The 8,745-nt window shown below is 70.6% G+C and overlaps 1 non-coding gene across 1 annotated transcript; it reads left to right on the forward strand.

Annotated features, from left to right (window-relative positions):
- Window positions 1-283: 283 nt before the first annotated feature.
- On the forward strand, window positions 284-402 carry LOC148024170 (5S ribosomal RNA). The gene has a single exon (XR_015694100.1). It is a non-coding gene; the product is annotated as a 5S ribosomal RNA (ribosomal RNA).
- The last annotated feature ends 8,343 nt before the right edge of the window (window positions 403-8,745 follow it).

Genomic DNA, 8,745 nt, shown 5'->3' on the forward strand with positions numbered 1-8,745 from the left:
GTCCTCCGTGGCACGTATTCTGCGGCTCGATCTTTTCTACGTCGTCGCCTATGTGTGCACGGGGTGCTCTTCACGTGGATGCTTGCCCTTCGTGTTAGAAATGGCACGCGACGGCGGCATTCAATCTTTTGTGCGTCGCCTCCATGTGCGCGGGGTTTAGGGTTCGCGTTTAGTCGCGTCCTCCGTGGCATGAGCGGCATGGCATGCCGCCATGCCTCGCTCTTGAGCTCTCTCGTGCCACTTTCCGAGTATACAAGAGCTCTTTGGAATTCCTTTGTGTTTGTGGTGCGGTCACACCAGCGCTAATACACCGGATCCCATCAGAACTCCGCAGTTAAGCGCGCTTGGGCCAGAACAGTACTGGGATGGGTGACCTCCCGGGAAGTCCTGGTGCTGCACCCTTTTGCATGCTTGTTTCGAGACCGTGGCATGGAAATCCCCTCGGATCACGTCTCGACTCTCCAACGCTGACATCGTGGTAGGAAACCCCCTCGCCTTGCCATGACGCGGCGCCTCCTCTCCTCGTCGCGATTGTCTTTGCGTACGTCGTGCCTGGCCCCTCCCTCTGCCTCGCTCTCACGTGATACCCCCTCCTCAAGATGCGAGGTATTTTGGGAGCGGAGGGTGTGCCATGTTGTGGGGGGGTTCGGTGGAGCGGGGTTTTTCCGAGGAGGGAGGGCGTGCCATGTTGCGCGGGCGGGTTGTTGGAGCGGGGATTTCTGAGGAGGGAGGGTGTGCCATGTCGCGGGGGGGTGCCATGTCGTGGGGGGGTTTCTTGAGGAGGTCCGTCGGGGGGTGGAAGGTTCCGTGTCGCGGGAGGGGGTCGTGTGCAGTGGGGTGTGTGTGCCGTGTCATTGCGGAGCGGGATTTCTTAGGAGGGAGGGTGTGCCATGTCGTGGGGGGGTGAGGTGACGTGCGGTGGGTCGAGCGGGGTTTTTGGAGGTGGGGTGCGCGGGGGATACGCCGCGTCGTCGGGGGGTGCGGTGGGGTGGAGGGTGCGCCGTGTCGTGGGGGGGTGACGCGGGGTGGGCTGGGTCGAGCGGGGTTTTTGGAGGCGTGGCGGGGTCGTGTGGATGGAGCGGGGTTTTCCGAGGTGGGGTGCGGGGGGGATGCGCCGCGTCGAGGGGGGGTGCGGTGGGGTGTGCCGTGACGCGGGGTGGGGTGGTGTGGATGCAGCGGGTTTTTCGAGGTGGGGTGGGGTGGTGTGGATGCAGCGGGTTTTCCGAGGTGGGGTGCGCGGGGGCGTCGTGGGGGGGTGACGCGGGGTGGGGTGGGTCGAGCGGGGGGTTTTCGAGGTGGGGTGCGGGGGGGGCGTCGTGGGGGGGTGCGCCGTGTCGTGGCGGGTGACGCGGGGTGGGGTGGGTCGAGCGGGGTTTTCGGAGGCGTGGCGGGGTGCTGTGGAGGGAGCGGGGTTTTTCGAGGTGGGGTGCGGGGGTGCGCCGTGTCGTGGGGGGGGTGACGCGGGGTGGGGTGGGTCGAGCGGGGTTTTCGGAGGCGTGGAGGGAGCGGGGTTTTTCGAGGTGGGTGCGGGGGGGGGGGCGTTGTGGGGGGGTGCGCCGTGTCGTGGCGGGTGACGCGGGGTGGGGTGGGTCGAGCGGGGTTTTCGGAGGCGTGGCGGGGTGCTGTGGAGGGAGCGGGGTTTTTCGAGGTGGGGTGCGGCGGGGCGTCGTGGGGGGGGTGCGCCGTGACGCGGGTCGAGCGGGGTTTCGGAGGCGTGGAGGCAGCGGGGTTTTTCGAGGTGGGGTGCGGGGGGGGGCGTCGTGGGGGGGTGCGCCGTGTCGTGGGGGGGTGACGCGGGGTGGGGTGGGTCGAGCGGGGTTTTTGGAGGAGAGGTGGGGTGCTGTGGATGGAGCGCGGTTTTTCGAGGTGGGGTGGGGGGGGGTGCGCCGTGACGCGGGGTGGGGTGGGTCGAGCGCGGTTTTTTGGAGGCGTGGCGGGGTGGTGTGGAGGGAGCGGGGTTTTTCGAGGTGGGGTGCGGGGGGGGGCGTCGTGGGGGGGTGCGCCGTGTCATGGGGGAGTGACGCGGGGGGGCGTCGTGGGGGGGTGCGGTGGGGTGGGGCGGTGCGCCGTGTCATGGGGGAGTGACGCGGGGTTGGGGTGGTCAAGCGGGGTTTTTGGAGGAGAGGTGGGGTGCTGTGGAGGGAGCGCGGTTTTTCGAGGTGGGGTGCGGGGGGGCGTCGTGGGGGGTGACGCGGGGTGGGGGTGGTCGAGCGGGGTTTTGGGAGGAGAGGTGGGGTGCTGTGGAGGGAGCGCGGTTTTTCGAGGTGGGGTGCGGGGGGGTGTCGTGGGGGGGTGCGGTGGGGTGGGGGGGTGCGCCGTGTCGTGGGGGGGAGACGCGGGGTGGGGTGGGTCGAGCGGGGTTTTTCGAGGTGGGGTGCGGGAAGGGGGGGGGGGGGGGATATGTGCCGCGTCGTGGGGGGGTGCGGTGGGGTGGGGGGTGTGCCGTGTCCTGGGGGAGTGACGCGGGGTTGGGTGGGTCGAGTGGGGTTTTTCGAGGTGGGGTGCGGGGGGGGGGGGATATGCGCCGCGTCGTGGGGGGGTGCGGTGGGGTGTGGGGGGTGTGCCGTGTCGTGGGGGGCTGACGCGAGGTGGGGTGGGTCGAGCGGGGTTTTCGGAGGCGTGGTGGGGTGGTATGGAGGGAGCGGGGTTTTTCGAGGTGGGGTGCGGGGCGGCGTCGTTGGGGGGTGCGGTGGGGTGGGGGGTGCGCCATGTCGTGGGGGGGTGACGCGGGGTGGGGTGGGTCGAGCGGGGTTTTCGGAGGCGTGGAGGGAGCGGGGTTTTTCGAGGTGGGTGCGGGGGGGGGCGTGGTGGGGGGGTGCGCCGTGTCGTGGCGGGTGACGCGGGGTGGGGTGGGTCGAGCGGGGTTTTCGGAGGCGTGGCGGGGTGCTGTGGAGGGAGCGGGGTCGAGGTGGGGTGCGGCGGGGCGTCGTGGGGGGGGTGCGCCGTGACGCGGGTCGAGCGGGGTTTCGGAGGCGTGGAGGCAGCGGGGTTTTTCGAGGTGGGGTGCGGGGGGGGGCGTCGTGGGGGGTGCGCCGTGTCGTGGGGGGGTGACGCGGGGTGGGGTGGGTCGAGCGGGGTTTTTGGAGGAGAGGTGGGGTGCTGTGGATGGAGCGCGGTTTTTCGAGGTGGGGTGGGGGGGGGTGCGCCGTGACGCGGGGTGGGGTGGGTCGAGCGCGGTTTTTTGGAGGCGTGGCGGGGTGGTGTGGAGGGAGCGGGGTTTTTCGAGGTGGGGTGCGGGGGGGGGCGTCGTGGGGGGGTGCGCCGTGTCATGGGGGAGTGACGCGGGGGGGCGTCGTGGGGGGGTGCGGTGGGGTGGGGCGGTGCGCCGTGTCATGGGGGAGTGACGCGGGGTTGGGGTGGTCAAGCGGGGTTTTTGGAGGAGAGGTGGGGTGCTGTGGAGGGAGCGCGGTTTTTCGAGGTGGGGTGCGGGGGGGCGTCGTGGGGGGTGACGCGGGGTGGGGGTGGTCGAGCGGGGTTTTGGGAGGAGAGGTGGGGTGCTGTGGAGGGAGCGCGGTTTTTCGAGGTGGGGTGCGGGGGGGTGTCGTGGGGGGGTGCGGTGGGGTGGGGGGGTGCGCCGTGTCGTGGGGGGGAGACGCGGGGTGGGGTGGGTCGAGCGGGGTTTTTCGAGGTGGGGTGCGGGAAGGGGGAGGGGGGGGATATGTGCCGCGTCGTGGGGGGGTGCGGTGGGGTGGGGGGTGTGCCGTGTCCTGGGGGAGTGACGCGGGGTTGGGTGGGTCGAGTGGGGTTTTTCGAGGTGGGGTGCGGGGGGGGGGGATATGCGCCGCGTCGTGGGGGGGTGCGGTGGGGTGTGGGGGGTGTGCCGTGTCGTGGGGGGCTGACGCGAGGTGGGGTGGGTCGAGCGGGGTTTTCGGAGGCGTGGTGGGGTGGTATGGAGGGAGCGGGGTTTTTCGAGGTGGGGTGCGGGGCGGCGTCGTTGGGGGGTGCGGTGGGGTGGGGGGTGCGCCATGTCGTGGGGGGGTGACGCGGGGTGGGGTGGGTCGAGCGGGGTTTTCGGAGGCGTGGAGGGAGCGGGGTTTTTCGAGGTGGGTGCGGGGGGGGGCGTGGTGGGGGGGTGCGCCGTGTCGTGGCGGGTGACGCGGGGTGGGGTGGGTCGAGCGGGGTTTTCGGAGGCGTGGCGGGGTGCTGTGGAGGGAGCGGGGTTTTTCGAGGTGGGGTGCGGCGGGGCGTCGTGGGGGGGGTGCGCCGTGACGCGGGTCGAGCGGGGTTTCGGAGGCGTGGAGGCAGCGGGGTTTTTCGAGGTGGGGTGCGGGGGGGGGCGTCGTGGGGGGGTGCGCCGTGTCGTGGGGGGGTGACGCGGGGTGGGGTGGGTCGAGCGGGGTTTTTGGAGGAGAGGTGGGGTGCTGTGGATGGAGCGCGGTTTTTCGAGGTGGGGTGGGGGGGGGTGCGCCGTGACGCGGGGTGGGGTGGGTCGAGCGCGGTTTTTTGGAGGCGTGGCAGGGTGGTGTGGAGGGAGCGGGGTTTTTCGAGGTGGGGTGCGGGGGGGGGCGTCGTGGGGGGGTGCGCCGTGTCATGGGGGAGTGACGCGGGGGGGCGTCGTGGGGGGGTGCGGTGGGGTGGGGCGGTGCGCCGTGTCATGGGGGAGTGACGCGGGGTTGGGGTGGTCAAGCGGGGTTTTTGGAGGAGAGGTGGGGTGCTGTGGAGGGAGCGCGGTTTTTCGAGGTGGGGTGCGGGGGGGCGTCGTGGGGGGTGACGCGGGGTGGGGGTGGTCGAGCGGGGTTTTGGGAGGAGAGGTGGGGTGCTGTGGAGGGAGCGCGGTTTTTCGAGGTGGGGTGCGGGGGGGTGTCGTGGGGGGGTGCGGTGGGGTGGGGGGGTGCGCCGTGTCGTGGGGGGAGACGCGGGGTGGGGTGGGTCGAGCGGGGTTTTTCGAGGTGGGGTGCGGGAAGGGGGGGGGGGGATATGTGCCGCGTCGTGGGGGGGTGCGGTGGGGTGGGGGGTGTGCCGTGTCCTGGGGGAGTGACGCGGGGTTGGGTGGGTCGAGTGGGGTTTTTCGAGGTGGGGTGCGGGGGGGGGGGGGGATATGCGCCGCGTCGTGGGGGGGTGCGGTGGGGTGTGGGGGGTGTGCCGTGTCGTGGGGGGCTGACGCGAGGTGGGGTGGGTCGAGCGGGGTTTTCGGAGGCGTGGTGGGGTGGTATGGAGGGAGCGGGGTTTTTCGAGGTGGGGTGCGGGGCGGCGTCGTTGGGGGGTGCGGTGGGGTGGGGGGTGCGCCATGTCGTGGGGGGGTGACGCGGGGTGGGGTGGGTCGAGCGGGGTTTTCGGAGGCATTTGTGGTGTGGCGTGGAGGGAGCGGGGTTTTTCGAGGTGGGGTGCGGGGGGGGGCGTCGTGGGGGGGTGCGGTGGGGTGGGGGGTGTGCCGTGTCATGGGGGAGTGACGCGGGGTTGGGTGGGTCGAGCGGGGTTTTTCGACGTGGGGTGAGGGGGGGTGGGGGGGTGCGCCGTGTCGTGGGGGGGTGCGGTGGGGTGTGGGGGGCGTGCCGTGTCGTGGGGGGGCTCACGTGAGGTGGGGTGGGTCGAGCGGGGTTTTCGGAGGCGTGGTGGGGTGGTGTGGAGGGAGCGGGGTTTCTCGAGGTGGGGTGCGGGGGGCATCGTGGGGGGGTGCGGTGGGGTGAAGGGTGCGCCGTGTCGTGGGGGAGTGAGGCGGGGCACGGTGGGTCGAGCCTGGTTTTTGGAGGAGTGGTGGGGTGCTGTGGATGGAGCGGGGTTTTTCGAGGTGGGGTGGGGGGGGAGGCGCCGCGTCGTAGGGGGGTGCGGTGGGGTGGGGTGGGGGGGTGTGCCGTGTCGTGGGGGGTGACGCGGGGTGTCGCGATGCCCCCTCCCCCCCACCATGCCCCGACATGACGCGACGCGCCCCCTCCCCTACATAACATGACAACCCCCCTCCCCCCCCCATGACATCCCCCCATCCCCCATGACACGACACGACGCGATGCGCCCCCCCATGTCGTCCCCCCCTCAAAAATTCGCCTCCCCCCTCAACACACACCACCCCCCCCCTCCCCCCCCTCAAAAATTCGGCCCCCCCATGACATACCCCCCCCAGCCCCCATGACACGACGCGACGCGACGCGCCCCGCCATGACACGACACGACACGACGTGCCCCCCCCTTCCCCCCTCAACACACACCACACCATGTCGCGACGTGCCGCGCCCCCCCCCCCCCCCCCCCCCCATGACATCCCCACCCCAGCCCCCCCACCCACGACACGACATGATGCGACGCGCCCCCCCCCCCCCCATGACATCCTCACCCCACCCCCCCCCCCCACGACACGACATGATGCGACGCGCCCCCCCCCCCCCCCCCCCATGACACGACACGATGCGACGCGCCCCCCCCCCTATGACATCCCCCCCCATGGGATCCCCCCCCTCCCCGCCCCCCCATGACACAACACGATGCGATGTGCCACCCTCCCCTTAACACACACACCCACCCAACGCAATGCCCCCCCCCCCCCCCCCCCCGCGCCCCATGGCCTGACACGACGCGACGTGCTCCCCTCCCCTTAACACACCCACCCACCCTCCATGACGCGACGTGGAGGAGGGGGGGGGGAGGGGTGGTGTTTTGTGTGTTGAGGGGGGGGGGTAGGAATTTTTGACGGGGGGGGGGGGGGGGGGGGGAAGGGGTGGTGTGGGGTGGTGTGTGTTGAGGGGGGGGGGGGGGGTGGGGGAGGGGAGGGGTGGTGTGTGTTCAGGGGGGGGGGGGGGGGCGAATTTTTGGGGGGGGGAAGGGGCGAAATTTGGAGGGGAAGGGGGGCGAATTTTTTGGGGGGGGGGGGGAAGGGGTGGGGTGGTGTGTGTTGAGGGGGGGGCTAAATTTAGAGGGGGGGAAGGGGAGGGGTGGTGTGTGTTGAGGGGGGGGGGGGGGGGGCGAATTTTTGGGGGGGGGGGAGGGGTGGTGTCTGTTGGGGGCGGGGGGGGGCGAATTTTTGGGGGGGGGGGGAGGGGTGGTGTGTGTTGGGGGCGGGGGGGGGGGGAAATTTTGGAGGGGGGAGGTAGGGGTGGTGTGGTGTGTGTTGAGGGGGGTGGCCGAATTTTTTTGGCGGGGGGGGGGTGGGGTGGTGTGTGTTGGGGGGGGGGGGGCGAATTTTTTGGGGGCGGGGGGGGGGGGGGGGGGGGTGGGGTGGGGTGGTGTGTGTTGAGGGGGGGGGCGAAATTTGGTGGAGGGGAAGGGGAGGGGTGGTGTGGTGTGTGTTGAGGGGGGGAAATTTGGACCGGGGGGGCGAATTTTTTGGGGGGGGGGAGGGGTGGGGTGGTGTGTGTTGAGGGGAAGGCGAAATTTGGAGGGGGGGGTGGTCTGGTGTGGTGTGGTGTGGTGTGTGTTGAGGGGGGTGGCCGAATTTTTTTTGGGGGGAAGGTGGAGTGGTGTGTGTTGGGGGGGGGGGGGGGGGGGCGAATTTTTTGGGGGCGGGGGGGGGGGAGGGGTGGTGTGTGTTGAGGGGGGAGGGGTGGGAAATTTTTGGGGGGGGCCAATTTTTGGAGGGGGGGGGGAGGGGTGGTGTGATGTGGTGTGTGTTGAGGGGGGGGGGATTTTTGGGGGGGGGGGGGGAGGGGTGGTGTGGTGTGTGTTGAGGGGGGGGCGGGGAATTTTTGAGGGGGGGGGAGGGGTTGTGTGGTGTGTGTTGGGGGGGGGGGGTGGGGTGGTGTGTGTTGAGGGGGGGGGGGAGGGGTGGTGTGGTGTGGTGTGGTGTGTGTTGAGGGGGGGGGGGGGGATTTTTGAGGGGGGGGGAGGGGTGGTGTGGTGTTTGTTGAGGGGGGGGGGGGGGAGGTGTGTATTGAGGGGGGGGGCGCGAATTTTTGGGGGGGGGGGGGGGGGTGGTTTGTGTTGGGGGCGGGGGGGGGGGGAAATTTTGGAGGGGGGGAGGGGGTGTGTGGTGTGGTGTGTGTTGAGGGGGGGTGGCCGAATTTTTTTGGGGGGGGGGGGGGAATTTTTTGGGGGCGGGGGGGGGGGGGGGAGGGGTGGGGTGGTGTGTGTTGAGGGGGTGGCGAAATTTGGAGTGGGGGAAGGGGAGGGGTTGTGTGGTGTGTGTTGAGGGGGGGGGGATTTTTGAGGGGGGGGGAGGGGTGGTGTGGTGTGGTGTGTGTTGGGGGGGGGGGGGGGGGGGGGAATTTTTGAGGGGGGGGAGGCGTGGTGTGGGGTGGTGTGGTGTGGTGTGTGTTGAGGGGGGGGGGGGGTCGAATTTTTGGGGGGGGAAGCGGCGAAATTTGGACGGGGGGGGGGGGGCGAATTTTTTGGGGGGGGGGGAGGGCTGGGGTGGTGTGTGTTGAGGGGAAGGCGAAATTTGGAGGGGGGAAGGGGAGGGTTGGTGTGGTGTGGTGTGGTGTGTGTTGAGGGGGGGGGGGGGGGATTTTTGAGGGGGGGTGGAGGGGGCGAATTTTGGAGGGGGGGGGGAGGGGTGGTGTGGTGTGGTGTGTGTTGAGGGGGGGGGCCAATTTTTTGGGGGGGGGGGGCAAAATTTGGAGGGGGGGGGGGAGGGGTTGTGTGGTGTAGTGTGTGTTGGGGGGGGGGGGATTTTTGAGGGGGGGGGGGGAGGGGTGGTGTTTTGTGTGTTGAGGGGGGGGGGGGGGGGATTTTTGAGGGGGGGGGAGGGGTGGTGTGGTGTGTGTTGAGGGGGGGGGGATGTGGTGGTGTGTGTTGGGGGGGGGGGGGGGAATTTTTGGGGGGGGGGAGGGGAGGTGTGGGGTGGTGTGTGTTGAGGGGGGTGGGGGGCGAAATTTGGAG

Source organism: Lygodium microphyllum, chromosome 16 (assembly GCF_053477565.2).
Source record: "Lygodium microphyllum isolate KBCC chromosome 16, Lygodium_microphyllum_v1.1.10, whole genome shotgun sequence".
Lineage (NCBI taxonomy): Eukaryota > Viridiplantae > Streptophyta > Polypodiopsida > Schizaeales > Lygodiaceae > Lygodium > Lygodium microphyllum.